Source organism: Sorex araneus, chromosome 7 (genome assembly GCF_027595985.1).
Source record: "Sorex araneus isolate mSorAra2 chromosome 7, mSorAra2.pri, whole genome shotgun sequence".
In the NCBI taxonomy this organism is placed as follows: Eukaryota; Metazoa; Chordata; class Mammalia; order Eulipotyphla; family Soricidae; genus Sorex; species Sorex araneus.
This window is the reverse complement of record NC_073308.1, coordinates 58991163-59016798: the sequence shown is the minus strand read 5'-3', so window position 1 is coordinate 59016798 and position 25636 is coordinate 58991163. Positions and strand designations below refer to the sequence as shown.

General features: G+C 51.0%; 1 protein-coding gene across 8 annotated transcripts in view; it reads left to right on the top strand.

Annotated features, from left to right (window-relative positions):
* Positions 1 to 25636, top strand: part of TRIM2 (tripartite motif containing 2) — a 164765-nt gene that overhangs the window by 42775 nt on the left and 96354 nt on the right. For 2 of the 8 annotated variants that reach the window (XM_055144774.1, XM_055144775.1), the window contains exon 1: positions 20954 to 21342. The exons of 4 other annotated variants lie outside the window; for them this stretch is intronic. The gene's annotated coding sequence lies outside the window, so the exon portion shown is untranslated. Of the gene's footprint in view, positions 1 to 1752; positions 1899 to 20953; positions 21343 to 25636 lie in introns of those variants that run through there. 2 more of the 8 variants (XM_055144778.1, XM_055144777.1) reach the window with 2 other exon arrangements.

The following is a 25636-nucleotide window of genomic DNA, read 5'->3' as shown; positions in this document are numbered from 1 at the left end:
TAGTAACCTGCTGTTGATCAGAAGGCTTCTTGATCAGATATTTTTGTATTATTCATTATTAATATTGATTGATATAGTTTCCAACACCATCAAAGTCATTTACAGCCGCAGAACTACTGCCCCAATCTAGATTCCGCCACACTTGTCCCAGGATCCTTCCCCACCAACTTCCCTGGACTCCTCAGGTTTTGAGCTACTGATTATGTTTGCCTCGGAGGTTATCTAATCCCTTCCAATCATATAAAGTCAATTAGTCCGTATTTTGTATGTTGCATGTATTGTGCAGTGTATGCTTGTCATAAAGAAGCTGTAGAGAAGAAAATGTTTCAAGAACTTCAGAAGGAAGCTGAAGAGACAGCTCACAGACTGGCGCAAGGCTCAGCATTCTGAGCCCGGGGTTCAATCTGCAACACTGTATTGCATAGTGCACGGCAGGGTGTGGCCCCAAAACCAGAAGGGGGAAAAAAATGAAAAGAAAATGATAAGGGAGGAGCCAGGGAGGAGCCAGAGAGATAGTACAGTGGGTAGGGCACTTGCCTTGCACGCAGGCAGTTGACCTGGGTTCAATCCCTGACATTCCATATGGGCCCCTGAGTATTGCCAGGAGCAATTCCTGAGTGTAGAGCCAGGAGTAACCCCTGAATAGCACTGGCTGTTGTTTCCCCCAAAAAGTCAAAAGTTAAAACAAACCAAAAATGATAAAGAAAATACCTCAACAGTGCAACTCTGTATCAATGCTGTAAGTTTCCAGGTCTGTTTACAACCGAATCATCTATCAGAATCTTCAACAATATTGTCTTACATGATGCAACACATTGTAGGTGATACAGGCATTACTCACAATAGACATCAAAAATGAAAAGATGGGCTGAGGAGATGGCCCAAAGGGCTGGAGCACATGCTTGATTTATGCCTGATAATATTTACTTTAAACAGCCACGTGTAGGTTAGCGTGTATTGTTTGGCATGAACTGTCTAGATTTAAAGTCTGAGCTAAGCAAACTGCTCCTTGAAGTCCTTCCTTCCTTCCTTCCTTCCTTCCTTCCTTCCTTCCTTCCTTCCTTCCTTCCTTCCTTCCTTCCTTCCTTCCTTCCTTCCTTCCTTCCTTCCTTCCTTCCTTCTTTCCTTCCTTGCTTCCTTCCTTCCTTTTTTTCTTTCTTACTCTTTTTTTCCCCCCTGCCATTTTTCTTTTATTCTTTGGTTTCTGTATCTCAGCGGGCCAGAGCCCAGGGCTAACTTTTGGCTGTGCCTGGAGGGACATGAGACAGGTGGTACCAGGGTTGAACCCGGGGCTCTGGCATGCCGAGCATACACACAGCCCACTGAGCTTTCTCTCCGGCCCCAAATGCCATGATACCCTCCACCTTGGACCCCTTTCCTTTTATTTATTATTATTACTTTTCGTTGGTTTTGAGGTGACACCTCGGTGATGCTCAGGGGTTTCTCCTGGCTCTTTCTTCCTGCCCTCAGGAATCATTCCTGGGATGTTCAGGGGACCGTGTCGTGTGGCTGGCGGGCTGCATGCAAGGCAAGCACCTTACCTGCTGTACTATCTCCCCAGCCCCTTGGACCCCGTTCCTTCTGCTGGGCTGTGAAGAGGAGGACCCTGCCCCGTCCTGCGGTGCTCCTCGCGCTCCTCCTCCCTCCTTGAGAATGAAACCCAACACTTTCAGCTAACAGAGCCGCGGGAGGCCGGCCATTGGCTCCCACTGTCCCTGACACCGCGAGCCCCCGCCCCTGGGGCTGGCGCTGACCGGCCGCCTAGATTTTCCTAAGGGCCACCCTTTCACCGGCTAGAATGGGCCCGATTGTCCTCTGGCCTCCGAGAGAGGAGTCCCCGCGTCCGAGGTGGCTGGGGCCCGGGCCGGGCGCGCGAGCCAGGCGACTATGGAACTCGGGTAAGGAGCCGCGGGGGCGACCCTGGCCTGGGCACCGTCCCGGCCACGTCGCGGCGGAGGCGTTGCTGGTTTCCCCCGGTGTTTGCCTGTCCAAGGAGGACATCGGCTGTTGGGGGGTGCTGGCCAGGCTCCCGCGGGGTGATGTCTGCCCGGGAGGCGAGGAGAGGCAGAGCCCCTGCCAGCCGGTGCAGCCCGGGCGCGTTTCTGGAAGGGGGCGAGGAGCGGGCGCCGCGCAAAGGGCTTCCAGCGCGGGGGGCGGGGTCGTTGACGGCTGTAAAGTTTTAGGGCCCCCATAAAAGTGCTCAAAGGGTACTGTGGTCCCGGGTAGCGGGGGCGCAGGCACGGCCCGACAGCAACCAGAGCCTTTGTCCTTGACTCCCCGGAGAGTAGCCTCGGAGTCACAGAGCCGGGCAGGAGGGCAGTGGAACCGGAAATGCCCGGGCCAGCCCACCTGGGTGCTTTGTGGTTCCTGGCTGGGCAGGTGGCGGTGGGGGAGGCGGGGCTCTCACCGTCTTGGCGGGGTGCCTCCTTGGCGCGGGGTGGGACACCTTTCCTAGGGCACCTGGGGGTGCCGCAGCTCAGCCGAACGGGTGGGGGAGCAGGGGCGTGCATTCAAGGCCCTGAGGTGCTTTGGTCCCCCACCCACAGGTGGCAGCTCTGATGGGAGCATCTTGTCCTTTCTGCTGAGCCTCGGGCTGTGGGCTGGGTTTGGTATTAACCAAAGCCCCTGGGGGCGGGGGGCGGGGGAGGGGGAGCGCAGGTGAATCAGAAAACTCGCCTCCATCCTTCCTAAGTCTCCCCAGCTCTGCTCATCTGCAGGATTTCTGCTGCTCAGCCAGATGTGCGGCTTTGGGGCCATGGAAATAGTGTGGTGCGTAGAGCGTTTGCCTTGCACGTGCCCTCCCGGCATCCCATATGGTCCCCGAACATCGCTAGGAGTAATTCCTGAGTGCAGAGCCGGGGGTAACTAACCCCTGAGCATCGCGGGGTGTGACCCAGAAAGCTCCCCACTCTAAACAACAACAACACTAACAAAACAGATGTGCAGCCTTGCAAGCCCACACGTTTTGGGAGCTGGTGGTGGGGTGAGGGTAGTAAATCCAATGATGCAAAGGTGATTTGTGTATGAGAACACACAGACCACTCAGAGCACCTGGGGGCAGGGGTCATTGCTCCAGGGAGGCCTTGGACAGGACCTGAACCTGTGTCCGTCCAGAGGCGAGCAGGGAGAGGGCAGGTGTGAAGACCCCTACTGACCACCTGGGGGCTCCTTGGGCCCCTCAGACTCCACCTGCCTTCAGGTGACACTTCTCCCATTCCTGGCAGGACCAGGTGGAGCCAGGATGGGGTGAACCCCTGGCCCCCACCCCCAGGCACACAGCAGTTGCCTGGCCTCTTTGGTGGGCACGCCCCGCTCCTGGGCCTTTGGACCCGTCAGCGTGTTTCAAGTGCAGCCTTTACTTATACGAATGCCTTTTCTTCACCTTTCTTGATTTTTGAAAGTTTTTGAGCCACCCCTAGTTGTGCTTAGGCTTACTCCTGGCTCAGGGCTCACTCCTGGCAGAGGTCAGGAAACCATATGGGGTGGCAGGGATCAAACCCAGGTCTGCAGCACGCAAGGCAAGCGCCTTGTCCACTTACCTACCTTTTAAATCCAGGTACTCCCTCCCCCACCCCCCACCCCCCACGACGCATGCTCTGCTGTCTGTGGCCAGGACATTAGGGGGGCTCAGGAAAGATGAAGGTGAGTGAGAAGGAGAAAGTGAGCCACAGCTCATGGGGTTGTGGGACGCCCTGCCTCTTCTCACCTTAAGGCACCTGCCCTGGGGGCATTTCATCTCAGCTGCAGTCTCGGCTCTCCAAGATTGTTTGCTGGCTCAGAGAGCTTGAACACACACACACACACAGGCACACAGACATACACATACAGAGATACAGTGACACACACATATACACACATAGACACACACACATACACACAGACACACACGTACACACGGACTCACACATACATAGACACACAGACACATACAGACACACACATATAGATATACACTGACACACACATATACACAGATATGTAGACACACAGACACACACACAAATACACAGACACAACATACACACATACACACAGACACACACACATACACACAGACACATACACAGACACACACACATACATAGACACACACACATACACACAGACAGACACATACATACAGAGACACACAGATACACAGACACACAGACACATACACAGACACACACAGACACACAGACACAGACATACAGAGATACATGGACACACACATATACACAGACACATAGACACAGAGGCACACACATACATACACATAGGCACACAGACATACACACATATACACAGACACACACAGATATACAGACACATACACAGAAACACAGACACACACAGATACACAGACACACAGATACACATAGACACACACAGATACACACATATACACACACATACACAGACACATACACAAACACACAGACATACATATACAGACACACAGACACACAGATATATACACATATACACAGACACACAGACACACCGATATACATACATGGACTCTCAGCTGCCACTTCCCTGCAGAAACCTGACCAGCTGGAAGTGCCTGAGGCTTTGCAGCTGTTGTGCAAAGATAACTTCGGTGAATTCCTCTGACCACAAATTCCTAGACATCACCCGGGACCCGGGGCCACCTTGGACTTCACAGCTGTTCCAGAGCTGCTGAGACTCCAGTCCCGGGAACTGACTCAACCCTTAAGCAGGATAGGGTTTGTTGTTCCCTCACAGAAAAGGGGATAGGGCATGCTAAAAAGCTGTAGATGCATATAACCTGTGTATCCCTGCCCGGCATTGTCACTGGATAAATTTCCTCCCCTAGTGCGGCCAGCTCTTCCTAGGAGTATGACCGGCAATGTTGTTTAAATGCAGTCTGGGGGGCTGGAGTGATAGCACAGCGGTAGGGCGTTTGCCTTGCATGCAGCCCACCTGGGTTCAATTCCCAGCATCCCATATGGTCCCCCAAGCACCGCCAGGAGTAATTCCTGAGTGCATGAGCCAGGAGTAACCCCTGTGCATCGCTGGGTGTGACCCAAAAAAAGAAAGAAAGAAAGAAAAAAAGCAGCCTGGAAGCCGCGATGTGCCCTCAGAACTTTGTACTGTTAGAGCGCTCATGTGCTTCCTGAGAAATTTTGAAATAACTTTGCAAGATGTTCCTGGTTGCAGTGTTGAGTAATTTGAAATACAAGCCCTCGTCCAGAGAGATAGTGCAGGGCTCTTGCCTTGCACGTGGCCAGCCTGGGTTCAGTCCCTGGCACCCCATATGGTCCCCCGGGCCCCACCAGGATCCAGGAGTGAGCGCAGAGCCAGGAACGAGCCCTGAGCACTATGGGGTGTGGCTCAACAACAAACAAAAAGAAAAGGAACAGAAGAGCTTTGGGTAAAGCCGTGGGAGGCCTCTGTCTGTTGCACAAGTCCTGTGGACTCCTCAAGTCCGTGGCTTTCCCAGGAGGCAGCTCCCTGCGTCCAGGCGCAGCGGGAGATCCCGCACCCTGCGTGTCCCCTGTGGAAGCAGATAAAGAACCAACAAAGTTCTCAGCTGCAGCTCCTGACCCACCTTTCGTGATTCTATTTGAAGCGCATGTGTAATCAGGAGCCAGAGGTGGTGGGAGGGGGCCCTGTTAGGCTTCTCAGTTCCATCCCCAACACTGAGTCCAGTCCCCTAAGCCCGCCAAGAGTCATCCCTGAGCACAGAGCCAGGAGTAAGCTCTGAGCACCAGGTGTGGCCCCAAGCCAAAAACAAACAAGCAAACAAAACACTAGGAGAAAAACAGCAGTGACCAGAGGTTTCTAAGAAATGCCGCCCTACCTGTCTGCCCCTGGGGAGGGTCACTGAGCCCGGTGCTGTGTCCTCTGGATGTCCCGGGGCAGCCCTTGTGCTCACGACGCATCACTATGGAAGGGGACTGGGAGGAGCCCTGAGCGAGGACTCGGCCCCTCCAGACGCCACTTGAACTGGGACAAAGAAAGTGCCAGGCCCGGGGGAGCAGCGTCTCTTCCCGTGCTTGGCACAGGCTGTGAGCCAAGGGCCACCGTTGTCACTGTCACTTGGGGGCGTGGGGCCATGGCTGTTACTGTCTGGGGGGACCCCAGGCCCACTGGACCCCCCAGGCCCCCTGCACACAGAGGTCAGCCGGGGCATAATTGTCCAGTGTGGCTTTTGAGGGGTGGCGTCTTGGGGGCAAGCAGATGGCAGAGGGACCCATGATCAGGTGGCATCCAACTGGGTGACCACGTAGTGTGGTTCTTCTCTGGGATTTGGGTTCAGTGGGTCAGAGAAACTGCTCGGTAATGACCTGTGGAATTCCAGGGCTGGGTACCTGGGAGTGGACACGCCGTTGACCTGTACCCGCATCCCCGAGCAAGGCTTAGGAGTGGGGGGGCTTTTAGAGCAGTACCCCCACCCCATCCCCTCTGTGCATGGAAATCTGTCTTCTGCATTCCCTGTCCTTGAGTCCCGGAAGCCCGAGGCCGTGGGGTGCCTGGGTGCAGGGGCAGCTGGACAGTGCACTGGGACACGTGCCCTGGTCCTTGCCCTCGCTCTCCTCACTGTGGTCACCGTGATGGGAGTTTTTCTCTGGGGCCCTCGGAGTCGGAGCGGCACAGCTGCCTGCGGAACCATCCATTCCAGTGACTTCCTCTGTGGTCCTGCCCGCAGCAGCCAGGGTGACCCTGGTCTCTGCCTCTCTTGGGTTCTCGAAGTTCCCCGGGAAATTCCGGATCCCCGGTTCCTTTCACCCTCCCCTCCCAGGGCGCCGGCTTCCTCAGCCACCAGCTGGGGCACTGGGTGTGAAACATCAGCTGTCAGCGATAGCTTGATTCATTGACTCAGCACCGGCTGGATGCCGGGGGAGTGTGCCAAGGGCCTGATGTGTACCCGTCACCCCCCAGGTAGGAATTATTATCCTCCATGTTCAGATGAGGGAATGGAGACTCAGACTGTAAAGGAAAAGGTCCAAGTTTGCTTCGTTGCTCCAGGGCAGACTGGCCCGTGTTTTTGTTTTGTTTTGGGGCCCACTCCTGACTGTGGTTGGGGGACCGTGTGCTGTCAGACAAAGTAGGGGCTCCATTTGCACCCTCTCCCCGGTCCTTGGCCTTCTCTTTATCCTTGATGTCGCCCTCAGGAGTGTGTGAGAGTCTTTACACACGGATCCACAGGAGTACCTGGATTCACTCCCCGTATACTTTTCTCTATTCTAAGGTCATCTTTGAAAGTTTTGTAATAATATACAATAATACCTGACATTTGCAAGCATGCTATGTCACAGGGATGATTTTAGGTTCTTTTGGGGGGGGCCAAGGAGAGGCTGAACCACACCTGCTAGTGTTTAGGGCTTACTCCTGGCTCTGTGCTCAGGGGTTACACTTGCAGTGCTCACAAGACCATATGTGGTGCTGGAATTGAACCAGGGTCTTCCACAGGTTAGACAAGGGCCTTAACCTCTGTACTATCCCTCCAGTTTCTCAATTTTCTTTTTACATTTTAACTAATTTATTTTTTTAAGTTTGTATGCATTTATTTATTTATTTATTTTAAGTTTCAGGCAGAGGCTCAAGAGACAGTGGTTTGGGCACTTGCCTTACATGCTTCAGACCCAGATTTGTTCCTTGTCACTACAGATGGTCCCCTGAGCACCTCCTGGAATAATCCCCGCCCCCCTCCAGAGTAATTCCTGAGTATTGACAGGTGTAACTCAAAAACAAAAACCAAAATTTATTTTAGGGTAACAGTATTTATATTTAGAGCATCAGATTTATAGTAGTGATAATGGCAGAGTTTCATGCATAAAACACTTCGAACCACACCATTGGCCAAAGTGTTAGCTCCCCTCCACCATACCCCAGCATACCCCAGTGTCGCCCCCGCCCTGCCCAATTCCCTTCATCCCTACAGTGACAAGCTTCTTACTAAAGACCAGTTCTGTTTCTGTTGCCTTTGCCTTACTCTGTTCCTTTATATTCCATGCATGAGGGCGATCATTGTTATCTGTCCCTCTCCTTCACCCACCATGATATGCTCTAGAACCATCCGCATAGCAGCCAACTCAGTGATTTCATCTTTTCCTGTCGCTGAGTAGCATTCCACTGCGTGTATGTACTGTTACAGAAATCCGACCAAAAATCAGGCACAAACATGTGAGACACGAGAGAGAGAGAAAGAGAGAGAGAGAGAGAGAGAGAGAGAGAGAGAGAGCTCTAATTATGTACTCTGATTCAACATGGCTAATGCCAATATAGGTCCAGTCATGAACACAGTCTGCACACAGCTTACTTAGGTTAGAGACAGGAGACACTGATTCTACGAGAACAACTTTCTCATCAGACATACTCAATGGCTACTAACATCTGTAATGATTGGTATAATCAGTAGTGGGCTTATACTCGGTGGTGCTCAGGGCTTCCTTCTGGCCCTGCACTCAGGGATCACTCTCAATGATGCCTGGCCCACATGCAAGGCAAACTCCCTCCCCCTGTCCTATCGCTCTGGCCCCTGTAATCAGTGCTGAACGCATTTTGTTTTAAGTTCCATGTAGACATTTTCTAGTTCTGTCCCTGCTCAAACAACCACATGACGTGGGTCTGCTCTTTTGCTCTGTTCCGGTGGAAACTTTGATTTATGACCTGTTCATCTCGCCCAGCTCGGAGAATGGGTCACTCAGAGATCCTGTCTCCAGCCTGCGCTTCTGCCCCTCACATTCCCCCTACAGTGCCGTCGCTTCTTTATCCACTCCTCAGTTCCTGGCACTTGAGTTGTTTCCGGATTTGGGCTATTGTGAATACTGCCGCAATGAGCATCGGAGCGCAGATGTCTTTTCTGAATAGAGATTTGGGGAGAAGTTGATTTCTACTGAAGCACATATACATAACAAAAAAAAATCACTCATTATTAAGTAAATAGCTCAGTAAATTTTCACAAAGTGAACATTTGTGAAAGCAGCTCCCTGATGAACAGAATCCTGATGAAGAGAACATTATCGTTACCCTAATTATCCTGCTCCTACCATTATTCCCCATTATTCCTCCCACACAGAAATATTGCAACTGATAACCCCCTCAAGGAGGCTTATCAAATTCAGAACGCAAGTGCAAAAGTAACCAGTGTTGTGTCAGAGAGAGAGCATACAGGGAGGACAGGGGTAGGGCGTTTGCCTTGTGCATGGCCTTCTTGGGTAGATCTCCAGGGCTGTGTATGGTCCCCTGAGGGCCACCAGGTGTGATCCTTGAGCACAGAGCCAGGAGTAGCCTCTGACCACTACGCAATGCAGGGGTGGGGGTAAGGGGGAGCGGCGACAAGCCTCCAAATAAACAAAGCAACCTTTGTCAAGAATGAACAAAGCAGCATCACTATTAAGCTCACAATATAAAGGTAATACAATATTAGTATTAAAAACTTAGGATGAAGGAGCCGGAGTGATAGCACAGCGGGTAGGGCGTTTGCCTTGCACTCGGCCGACCTGGGTTCGATCCCCGGCATCCCATATGGTCCCCCAAGCACCGCCAGGAGTAATTCCTGAGTGCAAAGCCAGGAGTAACCCCTGAGCATCGCTGGGTGTGACCCAAAAAGCAAAAAAAAAAAAAAAAACCTTAGGATGAAGAAGTAGTACAGGGGTTTAGGGGCTTAGGCACTTGCCTTCTGGGCAGCTGATCCCAGTTTGTTTGATGTGGTTTGGGGGCCACACCAGTGGTGCTCAGGGCTTACTCATGGTTCTGTGCTTAGGAATCATTTCTAGTAGTGCTCTGGAAACCATATGCAGCACTGGGGGTTGAACTCAGGTTGGCCATGTGCAAGGCGAACAACCTACTCACTGTACTGTCTCTGGTTTCCAGAGATCTCTGAGCACAGAGCCAGGAATAAGCTCTGAGCATGGCGGGGGATGGCCCAATAGCCAAAAAAAAAAAAAGGAAAGGAAGTTTTAGGTTATGGAGCTTGGCCAAGACTTGGAGGAGATAAATGGAAGGGTTGGGGTGCAAGTTTTGCATTTTGCAAGAGTGCAAGTGAGAGCCCCAGGTTTGATCCCCCCAAACACATGGTTCCTGGAGCACCAAGCCAGAAGTAGTCCCCAGGCACTGCAACCCACTGTACTATCTCTCTGGCCCCGTGTTCTCTTTCTTGATCTGTACAATTATTGGGGTTCCTTTGTGCAGAGTCATTGGGTTACTTCCCTAAGACTTGTGCACTCCTGTCTGTCATTTCTAGTTATTAAAAGTTTCCTCTTCAAAAGCTACCACACAGAGCCTTTGGGAATTTAGGGATAGAATAGACTGAATGCCGGGCCCGAGAGATACTACAGCGGGTAGGGTGCTTGCCTTGCATGATTCCCGGCATTCCACATGGTCCTCTGAGCACCACCTGGAATGACTTCTGAGGGCAGAGCTCGGAGTAAGCCCTGAGCACAGCCGGGTATGGCCCCCAAATAGAAACAAACAAAAAATTGAACACTTTGAATTTTTTCCTGGTGTTTGGAGACCCATTAGGCAGTGCTCAGGGCTTACTCCTGGCTCTGTGTTCAGGGATCACTTTTGACGGGTCAGGAACCACATGTGGTGCTGAGGAATGAAGCCAGCTGGCTACATGCTAGGCAAGTGCCTTCCCCCCTATCCTGTCTTTTTGGCCCCTGAAAGTATCTTTTTTTTTGCTTTTTGGGTCACACCTGGCAATGCACAGAGGTTACTCCTGGCTGCGCACTCAGGAACCACCCCTGGCGGTGCTCAGGGGACCATATGGGATGCTGGGATTCAAACCCGGGTTGACAGGTGCAAGGCAAACGCCCTACCCGCTGTGCTATCACTCCAGCCCCTGAAAGTATCTTATAGCAGAGGAAAAGTATTCCATTGTTACCTTATTTTCCTTGCATGTTGGATAAAAAGAAGATTTTGAAAGAAACACTTTTATAGTTCCTTTTTTTTTTCTTTATCTTTAATGCAACAATTGAATCAATTTAAAATCATGATAGTCCTAGGGGCTGGAGCAATAGCACAACAGGGAGGGTGTTGTATGCCTCGCATGCAGCAGACCTGGGTTCGATTCCCGGCATTCCATATGGTCCCCTGAGCACTGCCAGGAGTAATTCCTGAGTGCAGAGCCAGGAGTAACCCCTGTGCATTGATGGTTGTGACGCAAAAAACAAAATAAAATAAAATAAAATCACGGTAGTTCTAAATACAGTTCTAAAAAAAAGTCTTTTGCTTGTTTTTATTTTGTTTGAGTAAGGTTTTCGCTTGCTTTTATAAAACTTGAAAAGCATGACATATATTTAAAATACGTGGGGTCCTAGTAAGTGCATTTTTGGCAAGGACTTAAGAGTAATGATTTTTTTTTTCTTTTTTGGTCACACCCGGTGATGCACAGGGGTTACTCCTGGCTTTGCACTCAGGAATTACTCCTAGCGGTGCTTGGGGGACCATATGGGATGCTGGGATTCAAACCCGGGTTGGCCGTGAGCAAGGCAAATGCCCTACCCACTATGCTATCACTACAACCCCAAGAGTAATGATTAAAAGTAGCTTTCTGTCTCAACCTTTAATGTGTTACTTGGTTTTTAAATATCTGGTGCCTCGACTGAGTAACATCCCCGGAGATTCGGGAGCATCTCTCCATGGCTAATGGATCCATCTGAGATCAATACGTCATCATTTCAAGCAGACAGAATAATGGCGTCTGTTTTTATTCTAATGGACACCCGGAGTAATTTCCTTGTCAAATTCCCAATTGTTTTTGAAATATTAGTTTGGTGTTTATTTCTCTCTGCTGACTTTGTATTTGATCTAAAATTAATTGTTTAGCCTCATTTGGTTTCTTAGTCCCTGGACTCCCATTGTAACTTGGATCCTTCTTACTCATCTCCTATCAAGGAGAAGGAGCTGTGAGGTCAGTTTCTCTGAAGCACCAGAAGGAGGCTGTTTCCTAACGGTTGTGGAGGTTCATAGCTGAGCACCCACCATGAGCTTCTGCGAGCCCCTGGGCTAAGTTGTTAACGCTCCTTTGCTGGCAGAGCTTCCCCCTGCTGTGCTCAGTGGCTCCGTTGGTGTTCCTCCTGCTGTCTCCTGGTTCTGTGTTGCTTTGGTTTGATCTCGGTTTGGCCGTTACCTGACCTTCACACAAGCAGGACATGCTCTGGACTGATGAGACACATCCTGAGCCAGAACATGGTTTCTTGGAGCCTCAGATGAATGAGCTGTGTCTGTGTGTAGAGAGAAAAAGAAGATGAAGGGGGCTGGAGCGATAGCGCAGTGGGTAGAGCGTTTGCTTGCACGTGGCTGACCCAAGTACGATTCCCAGCATCTCATATGGTCCTCCGAGCACTGCTAGGAGTAATTCCTGAGTGTAGAGCTAGGAGTAACCCCTGAGCATCGCCGGGTGTGACCCAAAAAGAAAAAAAAAAGATGAAGAAAGAGGGGTGAGGGGGGCGAGGGGGCGAGGGGGAGAGAAAGAGAGAGAGAGAGAGAGAGAGAGAGAGAGAGAGAGAGAGAGAGAGAGAGAGAGAGGGGAGTGAATAAAAATGTACCTTTGGGGCTGTAAACATACAATACAGTGGGTAGGATGCTTGGCTTGCATGTTGCTGGCCTGACCTATCCCTGGCACATTATATGGGCCCCTGAGTCCTGCCAATAGTGATCCCTGGGTGTAGAGCCCGGAGGAAGCCCCAAACACCACTGGGTGCGGCCCCAAACAAGCAAAAATCCAGAAACAGAAAACATCAGGTCACACCAAGGCAGAAGCTCACACATCAAGAGCCATGGGAGACCCCTGGTTCCATTGTTGGTCCCCTGAGCAGCACCCCAATATCCCCTGTCCCCACTAATACATATTCTTCTCCAGCCTGTCTCTGGGCTTCAAACACAGGGTCTGTGAAGTCTCCCCGACCCCCCCAACTGCCTATTTATTTATTTATTTTGCTTTTGGTCCACACTTGGCAATACACAGTAATTCTTGGCTCTGCGGTCAGGAATTACTCCTGACTGTGCTTAACAGACAATATGGAGTGCCAGGGATCGAACCCAGGTTGGCCACGTGCAAGGCAAACGCTCTACCCACTGTACTATCACCCTAGCCCCAAGTCTCCCTTTCTTTCAGCACTACATACCCACCACCCCCTCTGGAGATTCATTTCCCATAGAATTATAATCTCCAGACACCCACTGATTAAATTTGCCCTGCTCCCCAGTTTCAGAATCTCTCTGCCAAACATGTCCAGGAAGAGAAAAAGGTTGAAATCAAGGATCACAGATATCTGATTTTGGAAATAATAATAATAAAAAAAATCAAACACAGGAAAAAAAATGCAGCTTAAGGTTTGATTCCATTTCACTGGCATCTGTGTATTGTGCTCCCACGTTTTCGCAAAGCCTGCAGCGGTGAGGCGGACCCATAGGTTCCAGAGGCCATCCATCTTGTTCACAAGCTCACAGGTGGCCAGGGCAGAGTGGCATGGGGAAGGGCACAGGGAGGGGAGAGGGCGGGGTCTCTGCTGTCACTGCACTTGTGTAGATAATTAGAGGGGCTGCAGACGACTCTGCTCGCACTCGCAGTAGCGGGGCCCTGCACTCAGGTGCCAGGCTAGCTAGGCTGTGGCGCGCTGCAGATGGAGGACTGAAGCTTCAGGAAGAAAACCCGCCAGGGCTCAGAGGCCAATATGGAACGGCAGCTGTGATGTCGACAGGTTGCTACTTTATTAGCTGGTTGGGATTTTTTTTTTTGGTCCACACTCGGCTGTTCTTACCCGCTGTACTGTCTCTCCGGTCTGACAGGTTGTTATTTTTAAAAAGATGGTATTTAACAGAACCTAGTGCATCTGTCAGTGTTCTTAGCTACTGACAGCAGAGCTAGTTCATTTCCGCATAAAAAGAATCTGTTCGAGAATATTAAGGCAGCATCATTGGGTGGGAGAGACGGCTCGGGGGGCTGGAGTGCGTGTTCTGCATGCCAGAGCCCTGGGTTCAGACTCTGGCACCATGTGGTCCCCTGAGCACTGGGCTGGGAGTTGCCCCTGAGCATCACTAGGTGTGGCCCATAAGAAATTTTTTTTAAAGAAGAAATAGAGGGGCCGGAGCGATAGCACAGTGGGTAGGGCGTTTGCTTTGCACGCGGCCGACCTGGGTTCAATCCCCGGCATCACATATGGTCCCCCAAGCACCGCCAGGAGTAATTCCTGAGTGCAAAAGCCAGGAATAACCCCTGTGCATCGCTGGGTGTGACCCCCCCCAAAAAAAAAGCAAAAAATAAATAAACAAAAAAATAAAAGAAGAAATAAAATGGGCAAAAATGAAAGTGTTAAAATAGTTTGAATGTACTTAATACTCTTGAAATACATACATCAAATGGCTAAAATGGTAAATTTGAAATTTTATCGATAGGTGTGTGACGGTGTTCAGGGGTTACTCCTAGCTCTGTGCTCAGGGGTGATTCCTGCTGGTGTTTGTAGAACCTTCTGGGATTCTAGTACTCACTGTGCTCTCTGCCTCCTAAGTTATATATATTTAAATTGTATATTTAATCACATTAAAAAAACATTTTTCATGGGTAAGGGATTTTACTAAATTTCTTCAAAGAAGATATATAAATGACCCTGGGCCCATGGAAAGGCCTCACCGGGGGCTGGAGAACAGTACAGCAGGCGGGGCACTGGGCTGCACACGGCTGACCTGGACTTGGTCCCTGCACCTCAGTCATACCCTAAACCTTCAAGGGGTGATCCCTCAGCACAGGGCCAGGAGAAGGCCCTAAGAACTGCTGGGAAGGTAGGGAGGAAGGAAGGAAGGAAGGAAGGAAGGAAGGAAGGAAGGAAGGAAGGAAGGAAGGAAGGAAGGAAGGAAGGAAGGAAGGAAGGAAGGAAGGAAGGAAGGAAGGAAGGGAAGGAGGGAGGGAGGGAAGAAGGAGAAAAAGAGGAAGGAAGGGAGGGAGAAAGGGAGGAAGGAAGGAAGGAAGGAAGGAAGGAAGGAAGGAAGGAAGGAAGGAAGGAAGGAAGGGAGGGAGGGAGGGAGGGAGGGAGGGAGGGAGGGAGGGAGGATACTCAGCATTATTATTCCTTAAGGAAGAGCAAGCAAAACCATTATGAAATCCCACTAGGACACTGAAACCCTTAAGCATCACCACGGTAGTGTAGATGAGGCGGCACTGAGCCTGCGGGGTGGTGGGGGCGGTGGGGGGTGGGGGCAGAGGGGGGGTGAGAGCCTCAGGGCAGACTTGCTCAGTGAGATGCTGGTCACACAAGGCCACACATGGGTGACTCCGTTTACCCAGCACACCTGTCCAGAGGAGGCCAACCCGTAGCTCTCGGTGCAGGGGACCATGTGGTGCTGGGGATAAACTGGGGTCCCACATGCAAGACAAGCACCTTATTCTCCGTATCATCTCTCCTGGCCTTTAAAGAAAAAACAATTTAAAAAAATCTGAGGAACTATGATTCACAATACTGCCTGTGAGAGGGGCTCCTGCATGCCACATTCTCCTCCAGGCTGTCTGCTTTCTCTCACCGTTTTCTCAGTGTCCCCGCACCATTCCCCTCCTCCATGGTTGGTTTATCTGTATGGCTCTACCCAGTCTCGCTCTGGGTTTACTCCTCTCCTGTGCGCTGGGATTCATTCCTGGCGGGCGTTGGGAGATGGGTCTTATGTGGTGCCAGGAATTGAACCCAGGCCAGCTGTATGCAAGGCAAAAGCCTTAATGCCCGGACCTTGGACATATTCTCTCTCTCTCTCTCTCTCTCTCTCTCTCTCTCTCTCTCTCTCTGTGTCTCTCTTTCAGTCTCCCTCTCTCTTTCTCTCTCTCTATCTGTCTCCCTCTCTCTTTCTGTCTCCCTCCTCTCTCTTTCTCTCTCTCTGTCTTCCTCCCTCCCTCTTTGTCTCCCTCCCTTTCTCTCTCTCTCTCCCTCCCCCCAGCTCCTAGTAGTGCTTTTAAAAATTAATTAATAATCATTTTAAGCATAATAATAAACAACTCAGAGAATTTTCAAGAAATCCAGAGACTCAGGTTTGGAAGTTACTCAGCTGTGAACGAGGCCTACATTGTGCGATGAGAAAGTCTAGAATGAGGACCCAAACCTCAGCAGCACAGCAGATAAGGCACCTACCTTGCATGCGGCCAACCTGGATCTGATCCCCGGCATCCCATGTTCCCTTGAGCACCACCAGGAGTGATCCCTGAGTGCAGGGCCAGGAATACGTCCTGAGCACCGCTGGATGTAAGCCCTGAGGCTGCCGCTCCAGGCAGAGGCACCCCTGAAACTGCTCAGCACTGCTGCCCGGACATTCCCTCTGCTGGCTCCAGGCCCTGGGGGTCAGTGCCAGGCTCTAACGCCTCGCAGAAAGCAGCCCCCTCTTTAGAGTTTTCTTTCTCATCCTGTTGCCATGCACGCAGGAAGGTGACGGCTGCCACTATCTGTAATCGCCAGAGCCCGGGTCACAAGAACCCCAACATCAGGAGAGGCTGAGAAAGCAGAACTGTGGCTTGGGAAACAAGAGTCAAGCTCTGCCCTCTTCACCTCGTAGGCTGGGGTTTGCCTGCTGCGTTTGGCAGGAAGTGCTTCTAAAGTCATAAAGTCATAAAATGTTGCTACAGCGGCCTTTGCAGTTCCTGGGGCCTCGCCGTTGGGTTCAGCGGCTGTCGCCTTGTCCGAAGCAGCAGGCCGTGTCTCACTTTGCTTGGGTAATTCTTCTCGTCCTTCGGCAACATGCTCACCCTTGTTTCAGCCTCTCCTGCTTGGTTATGGGGCCTTTCTCCGGTGCCTTTCTGTCTTCTCTCTGAGCTCCGAGCCCTCATTCTTGGTCCCCTTAAGCCTGGTGGCATTGCCGCTCACCTCTGTACTCAATCCTGTTTCTTCTTCTTCTTCTTTTTTTTTTTTTTTTTTTTGCTTTTTGGGTCACACCCAGCAATGCACAGGGGTCACTCCTGGCTCATGCACTCAGGAATCACCCCTGGCAGTGCTCAGGGGACCATATGGGATGCTGGGATTTGAACCCGGGTCGGCCGCGTGCAAGGCAAACGCCCTACCCGCTATGCTATCACTCCAGCCCCAATCCTGTTTCTTCTTAATAACTCAGTTCACACTGGGTAAATGTCAGAGGGGGGTGGTGTGTATCCCTCGATCCCACCAATTCTCGGGTTGAGTCCTACTCACACTGACGTAGAGTGGGCGCTTCCTCGGACACGGGCCCTCTCCAGGGAGGCATGTTAAAGGCAGAAGGACGGGCTTCAGCAAGATCCTGTCACGCGTGTACAGCTAAATGACAGGCGTCGTGCGCGGGCTCTGCTGCGGGCAGTTATGCAGGAGGAGGTGGGAAACAGTCTCCCGGGGGTGAGCCGCTCTGTCTGGGGGGTGGGGGCTGAGTGAAACAGGCCTCGAGCTACCCCTGCACTTGGCACCCAGGGGGAAGCAGACAGTCGCCCCCTCTGTGTCTCTGTTTCACCCCCTTCAGGTTCCTCCTGGGTGGGATCCTCCATAGGAACCACAAACCGACTGCCCCCCACATTCAGCTTACCAATTCCCTGACCCCCCCCCTCCATTTTTCTCTGTGAGTGGGTGGGCGGAGATGGGAAAATAGCCTACATCTTGGCTTCCCTCCTTGTCACCAGCGCAGGAGCTAAAGGCCACCCCCTCCCGCCCCCCTCCCCCCCCCACCTGCCTTTCTCGTCCATCCTAGCGGCACCTGCACCTCCGTGCCCTTCCACTGTCATCCTCTGGAACCACAAATCTCACCATCATGCCTCTGCTTCAGAGTCCTTCAAAGGTGGGCCCATGTTTAGCAGAGAGCGCTGCACCCTCCTCCCCCTTCCCACCCCGGGGACCCTCACACTCACCTTTGCTGCTCCTTCCTGCTTTCTGCAGCTTTTCTTTTCTTTTTTTTTTTTTTTTTACCCAGTTGCTGCTCAGGCTTCAGAGAGCAAAGATAGCCTCCTCCAGGAGGCCTGCCTTGCTTCCCAGCACATTTAAAGCTTGTTTCTATATCCTGCAGCCCTTGGGCATACCCTCCTCTCACAACAGTTGTATTGGTGGCCCCCAGCCCCAGGCCCGAGTTGGCACTGCCTGCTTTCTTCCACTTTCCTCTTTTCCTTCAAGTGCCTGGCACATCTGAGGAGGTACTCTTTGTTTCCAGTCAGAGGGGAGGGAGGGATAGGGGGAGGGGGGTGAAGGAGACACCCCCCACCCCCGGGCCTATGTTACCAGAGCAAAAATTCACTCCTGGGCTGGAGAAATACCTCATTGGCTGGATGGAATCTGCGGGCAGTCTGGGTTCAGTTCCTGGTACATGTTTGTTCCCCTAGCATCCTCCCAGTGTGGCCAACAACAACAAAAAACAGAACTCAGACCCCTCAGATACGCCATTTCTCCTCGTTTTCTTTCTTTCTTTCCTTCTTTCTTTCTTTCTTTCCTTCTTTCTTTTTTTTTTTTTTTTTTTAATTTATTTATTTTTAATTAGAGAATCACCGTGAGGGTACAGTTACAGATTTATACACTTCTGTGCTCACACTTCCCTCATACAAAGTTTGGGAACCCATCCCTTCACCAGTGCCCATTCTCCACCACCCGTAAACCCAGTGTCCCTCCCACCCTCCCCAATCCCATCTCCCCCCCACCCCACCCTGCCACTGTGGCAAGGCATTCCCTTCTGCTTTCTCTCTCTAATTAGCTGTTGTGGTTTGCAACAAAGGTGTTGAGTGGCCGCTGTGCTCAGTCTCTAGCCCTCATTCAGCCCGCAACTCCCTTCCCCGACAAGGCCTTCGACTGCAATGTAGTTGGTGATCGCTTCTCTGAGTTGACCTTTCCCCGGAACGTGAGGCCAGCCTCGAAGCCATGGAGTCAACCTCCTGGTACTTATTTCTACAGTTCTTGGGTGTTAGTCTCCCACTCTGTTATTCTATATACCATAGATGAGTGCAATCTTTCTATGTCTGTCTCTCTCTTTCTGACTCATTTCACTCAGCATGAAACTTTTCATGCCCATCCACTTAACTACAAAATTCTTGACCTCCTTTTTTCTAACAGCTGCATAGTATTCCATTGTATAGATGTACCAAAGTTTCCTCAACCAGTCATCCGTTCTGGGGCATTCGGGTTTTTTCCAGATTCTGGCTATTGTAAACAGTGCTGCGATGAACATACATGTGCAGATGTTGTTTCGATTGTACTTTTTTGATTCTCTGGGATATATTCCCAGCAGTGGTATTGCTGGGTCAAATGGGAATTCAATATCTAATTTTTTGAGAGTCGTCCAAATTGTTTTCCAGAAGGGCTGAACCAGTCGGCATTCCCACCAGCAGTGAAGAAGGGTCCCTTTCTCCCCACATCCTCTCCAACAGCGGTTGCTTTTGTTCTTTTGGATGTGTGCTAGTCTCTGTGGTGTGAGGTGGTATCTCAAAGTTGTTTTGATCTGCATCTCTCTGATGATTAGTGATGTAGAGCACTTTTTCATGTGCCTTTTGGCCATTCGTATTTCTTCCTTGGTAAAGTTTCTGTTCATTTCTTTGCCCCATTTTTTGATGGGGTTGGATGTTTTCTTCTTGTAGAGCTCAACCAGTGCTTTATATACCATTGATATCAACCCCTTATCTGATGGGTATTGTGTAAATATCCTTTCCCATTCTGTGGATAGTCTTTGTATTCTGGTCACTGTATCTCTTGCGGTGCAGAAGCTTTTTAGTTTAATGTAGTCCCATTTGTTGATCTCTGTTTTTACTAGATTGCTTAGTTCCGTGTCACCTTTGAAGATACCCTTATCTTCAATATCGTGGAGGGTTTCGCCGACCTTGTCTTCAATGTACCTTATGGTTTGTGGTCTAATGTTGAGGTCTTTAATCCATTTTGATCTGACTTTTGTGCATGGTGTCAGGTCAAGGTCTAAACCCATTTTTTTGCATGTGGTTGTCCAGTTGTGCCAGCACCATTTGTTAAAGAGGCTTTCCTTGCTCCACTTCACTTCTCTTGCTCCCTTATCAAAGATTAGATGGTCATACATTTGGGGTTGTGTGTAGGGATATTCCACCCTGTTCCATTGGTCTACGGCTCTGCCTTTGTTCCAGTACCATGCTGTTTTAATTGTTACTGCTTTGTAGTAAAGTTTGAGGTTGGGGATGGTGATGCCTCCCATCATCTTTTTCCCAAGAATTGTTTTAGCTATCCTTGGACGTTTGTTATTCCATATGAATTTTAGGATTGCTTGATCCATTTCTTTGAAGAATGTCATGGGTATATTTATAGGGATCGCATTGAATCTGTATAATGCTTTAGGGAGTATTGCCATTTTGACAACATTGATTCTCCCTATCCACGAGCAGGGTATATGTTTCCATTTCCTCATGTCCTCTTTGATTTCATGGAGTAGCGTTATGTAGTTTTCTTTGTAATTCTTTCCTTCTTTCTTTCTTTCTTTCTTCCTTCCTTCCTTCCTTCCTTCCTTTCTTTCTTTCTTTCTTTCTTTCTTTCTTTCTTTCTTTCTTTCTTTCTTTCTTTCTTTCTTTCTTTCTTTCTTTCTTTCTTTCTTTCTTTCTTTCTTTCTTTCTTTCTTTCTTTCTTTCTTTCTTTCACTTTGGGGGTAGGGGTGTGTGCACACCCGGCTGTGCTCTGGGATCATCCCCGCTGGCTCTGGGGACCACAGATAGGATGCGGAGGATCGAACGCCGGTCGGCCGGGTGCCAGGCAAGCGCCCTACCCCCTGCTCAGGCCTCATCATTTTCAGAGCCGGCTGTTGCGTCGCAGTGAATTCATCTGTCAAAATGAAAGGAAACGACGAGATTTCCCCCCCCCCCGCCCCCGCCCCCCGCACTCTGGTCCCGTCGCGACTGTTTTGCATCAAGAAGCGCCCAGGACTGGACGCTGTCCCTTCCCAGGTCGCTGCCCGCCCCCCCCCCCACCCCGCCCTGGGACCGAGCGGTGCATTTGTGTCCCCAGGCTGGAGGACGCATTTTCTGGAGCAGCCCCGCCAAGCCAGCCCACACCCCCTTTTCCTGCGCCGCGGCGCTTGATTGGCCGGGCCGGGGAGGCTGGGCGCCGGGCCGCGCAGGCATCGCCCGGGGAATCTTTCTGGAATGCGGGCAGCAACTTGCGTGTTTGTTTGCACGCCGTGCGCGCGGGGACTCGCAGCCGCGCCGGCCGGGACCCTGTGACTAAATCCACGGTTCGCCTCTGGCCCCTCGGGTTTATGGAACACAGATGTCGCTGTCCCTGCTCGGGGACGAGCATGCCATGGCAGTGACCCAGCCCGGAGCCCAGGCCCCGCGGGATCCCGCCCGGGGACAGCGTTCCCGCCGCGCGCCCGCGTGCCCGACCTCAGCCTAGCGACGCTGGGGTCACCTTCAGCTCTAACCCGGGCCGGGGCGCGCGCTCGCCCCCCAACGCTTCCCGCCAGCGCGTGAGTAAGGGGGTCGGGGCTGCGGCTCGGTGCGGTGCGGGGGGGCCGAGCGTGCAAGCCGCGGTCCCGCCACCCGGCCGGGTACTGCGGCCCAGCCGCCACCTCCCCGCGGGGGGCAAGGTCCTAGCCGAGCGGACCCGCTTCCGGATCCTGCCTGGGTGCTGGGGGACCCGCCGGGGCGGGCGCGGCGGGGGGTGCCGCGGGCTGCGCTGCGGAAATGCTAAGCCTGGACTTTGCATCGCTCCCGGGTCCCTAGGGGCCGGGGGGCGGGGACGCACCGCAGTTGCTGAAATCGCTGGTGGAGCTTTCAAAGTCGAGTGGTTTTTATTATTATTATTATTATTATTATTATTATTATTATTATTATTATTTTACATTTTTGCTCCGGGATTAAAAAAAAGACAAAAACAACAACAACAAAAATGCAACCTTAAGCGCGCATGCTTTCATCCTGTTGGAAAAGATGGGTTCCCCGCCCCCTCTCTCGTGCCTGGTTTTCTTCTTGCTCGGTTTTTTCCCTCACCTTCCCGAAACTTCTCTATTAGATTTCAGTTCGCCTCCATCGCCTCCACTCTTGATCCCCTCCGCTCCGGAGCACGGTGCAGTTCTTTCTAGGGAGAGGAAGGAGACGCTGCTCCCGAGAACGTGCGGGGATCCTTAAGATGGGGAGGCTTGTTCTTTTCAGAAAAATGCACACTCCCGTGTTGAAAACGGCGTGCGGCTGACAAGTTAGGTCTATAGCGGCGGGGGGCGGGGGGGCAGGAAGATTCGTCTTTTGAAATTCCTGACAAAGCCAAAGCATTCCGTGAACCCCAAATTCCTTCCCACCAGTAATCTAACTCCAGGAGCATCGGGGACTTGGCACCCCCTTCTCCCACCCCACCCCGTCCTCTCCAAATCACTAGCGCTGATTTTATACAAAGACCGTTTTAGGTTCAAAGAGAATTCCAGATAGGGAAGGTTCTGTTCCGTCCAAGGCAGGAGAGGGTTTTGGTTCTTGTGGCAGCACGGGCACAGATACCGCCCCCCCCCCCACACTCCCAGCCCCCAGTTTTTGGCCTATTTTCTTATAAATTTAGAGATTGCATTGCATCCATGTGATTAGAGTATAATTATGGGCTTGATACCTGGCGACTTGTATTTCCGGTTCCCTCAGGGGGCGGGGCGCGGGGGGAGGTACCGCCGCGGTTCATTGCCTTAGGGATCGGCTTGACCTCTAGTCTCGGATTTCCACTTGGTCTCTTCCTCAGCCGACCTGCCCCTGGGCTGAGAGGAACAAGAGCAGGAATGATTCAGACTCCGTTGACTACCTTAACCCAGGCATTTGATGGAGTGCTTTATGACGCATTTGATATTTCCTTCCTTTTAGCATCTTAGCTGTTAGGGATCTATGAAAAACAAGAACGTACCAAAACAAGCAAACAAACAAACAAAAATCCCAAATCCTCTGTCTCTGTCCTTCCTTAGGGCTGACATGGGTTTGATGGAGAAGAGTAGACCCCTCTCCTAAAGATACAGCTTAGTGGGGACATATTGCAGTTTGTTTTCTTTATTTGGTTTGGAGGGTTATTTTTATGCTCAGGGGTTACTCCTGGCTCTGCATTCAGGAATTAATTCCTGGTGATGCTGCCCGCTGTACTATCCTCTGGCCCCTGGCTTTTTTTTTTTAACTTTATGTATTTATATTTTGCTTTTTGGGTCTGAGCTGGTGATGCACAGGGGTTACTCCTGGCTCATGCACTCAAGAATTACTCCTGGCGGTGCTCGGGGGACCATATGGGATGCTGGGAATTGAAGCCAGGTTGGCTGCATGCAAGGCAAACGCCCTCCCCACTGTGCTATCATTCCAGGCCCCTGGTTTGGTTTTATTGAACCACAACCAGCAGTGCTCAGTGCTTATTCCTGACTCTGTGCTCAGGGGTCACTCCTGGCAATGTTCAGGTGACTGTATGTGATGCTGAGGATCTAACCAGGGCTTGGCCATATGCACGGCAAGTGCCTTACCCGCTCGGCTGTATCACTGGCCCCTGCATCATGCATGTTCTGGGTCAGATACAGAGGGGTTGGCACCTGTGTTCTCACTCTCCCCCTTCCCACCTTCCCCCGTAGATGCCCCTTTCAGTGGCCTTCTTGCTCTTTCTGCAGATTTCTATGCTCTCACCCCCTTCCACCCTTACTATGATTCCATCTCAGAGCCTTGCATCTGGATTGTCCTCACATTTCTGTGTCCAAATGAGTTTGAATGACAGCAGGCCTGATCAGCGGTCTCAGAACAGCTTGCCAGGCCCGCCCTGCTTTATGTCCCTGGAAAATTCCATGTCTGCAAACTCCTTCATTGGAAATTCCATGGTCCCATTCAGAAGGAAATCCCAGCAACCGCCCCCCCCCCGCCAGCAAATTCTTCTCCTTTTCTGGTGCAGAATGATCATTGTTGCAGGGGACCGATGTGAGCGGGGAGAGAAGTGGCGGTACCCAAGCCGGGCCTGTGCTTCTCTCTCCACACCAGACTCTGGGGAAGTTTAAATGTGCTGGAGGTTTGCTCTGAGTCCCTGCACGGTGCAGACCTGGCATCTCGCCGGCCCCATGAGGCGGTTGTCAAACCTGAGTCACACTTGTTCTTCAGGGCCTGGGAGAGGATTTCTGCCACCAATTTCTTGGGAAAATTGTGGGACTCGGGCTGGGGCGAGGACTCGCTCTTTGCGGGAAAGGAAAGTTGGTCCTGAATTCTACCAGGTTTTCCAGGAACATCATCTTCCTTCACAAGAAAAGCCTTTCGGTGGGGCTGGAGTGATAACACAGCGGGTAGGGCGTTTGCCTTACACGCGGCCGACCTGGGTTCAATTCCCAGCATCCCATATGGTCCCCTGAGCACCACCAGGGGTAATTCCTGAGTGCAGAGCCAGGAGTGACCCCTGTGCATCGCTGGGTGTGACCCAAAAAGAAAAAAAAAAGAAAAGCCTTTTGGGGTGGGCAGGGGGAGATGAATAGTGAAATACAGCAAGTGTGTCTGGGAAATGAGGAGAGAGAAAGTTTATTTTAAAAAAAATTTATTTTTAAATTTTCTTTCTTTTTTTTTTTTTATTAGTGAATCACCGTGAGGGTACAGTTACAGATTTACATATTTTCGTGCTTGTGTTTCAGCCATATAATGCTCAAGAACTCATCCCTCCACCAGTGCCCATTCTCCACCACCGATGATCCCAGTATCCCTCCCACGCCCCAATCTCATCCCCCCCCCCCACCCGCAGGGCATTCCTTTTGGTTCTCTCTCCTTTTGGGTGTTGTGGTTTGCAATAGGGGTATTGAGTGGCCATCGTGTTCAATCTATAGTCTACTTTCAGCACGCATCTCCCTTCCCGAGCGGGTCCTCCAACCACACTTTACTTGGTGTCCCCTTCTCTATATGAGCTGCCTTTTCCCCCAGCATGTGAGGCCAGCTTCCAAGTCATGGAGCCAACCTCCTGGTACTTATTTCTACCGTTCTTGGGTGTTAGTCTCCTATTCTGTTATTTTATATTCCACAGATGAGTGCAATCTTTCTATGTCTGTCTCTCTCTTTCTGACTCATTTCACTTAGCATGATAGTTTCCATGTTGATCCACTTACAAGCAAAGTTCATGACTTCATCTTTTCTAACAGCTGCATAGTATTCCATTGTGTAGATGTACCAAAGTTTCTTTAACCAGTCATCTGTTCTCAGGCACTGGAGTTTTTCCAGATTCTGGCTATTGTAAACAGTGCTTCGATGAACATACAAATGCAGATGTCATTTCTACTATACTTATTTTAGCCTTTCCCATATATATTCCCAGGAGTGGTATTGCTGGGTCAAATGGAAGCTCAATTTCTAATTTTTTGAGAATCGTCCATGCTGTTTTCCAAAAGGGCTGAACCAGTCAGCATTCTCACCAGCAGTGTAGAAGGGTCCCTTTCTCCCCACATCCTCTCCAACAGCAGTTGCTTTTGTTCTTTTGGCTGTGTGCCAGTCTCTGTGGTGTGAGGTGGTATCTCATGGTTGTTTTGATCTGCATCTCCCTGATGATTAGTGATGAGGAGCATTTTTTTCATGTGGGAAAGAGCATTTCTTGCTCAAGAGAGAGCACAGGCTTCTCCAGGGTGGGGAGAGCCACGTACACATCCCAAGCAGAGCTTCGAGATCTCCCATGCCATAAAGGATGGACGCCCACGTCCCAGGCAGAGATGCCAGCCACTCCCCCAGAACGTTCTTTCTTCTGCCAAGTTAGTTTATAAGCAGTTTTCCCCAACTCCCGGGGAGGGAGAGCTTGGGGCTGTT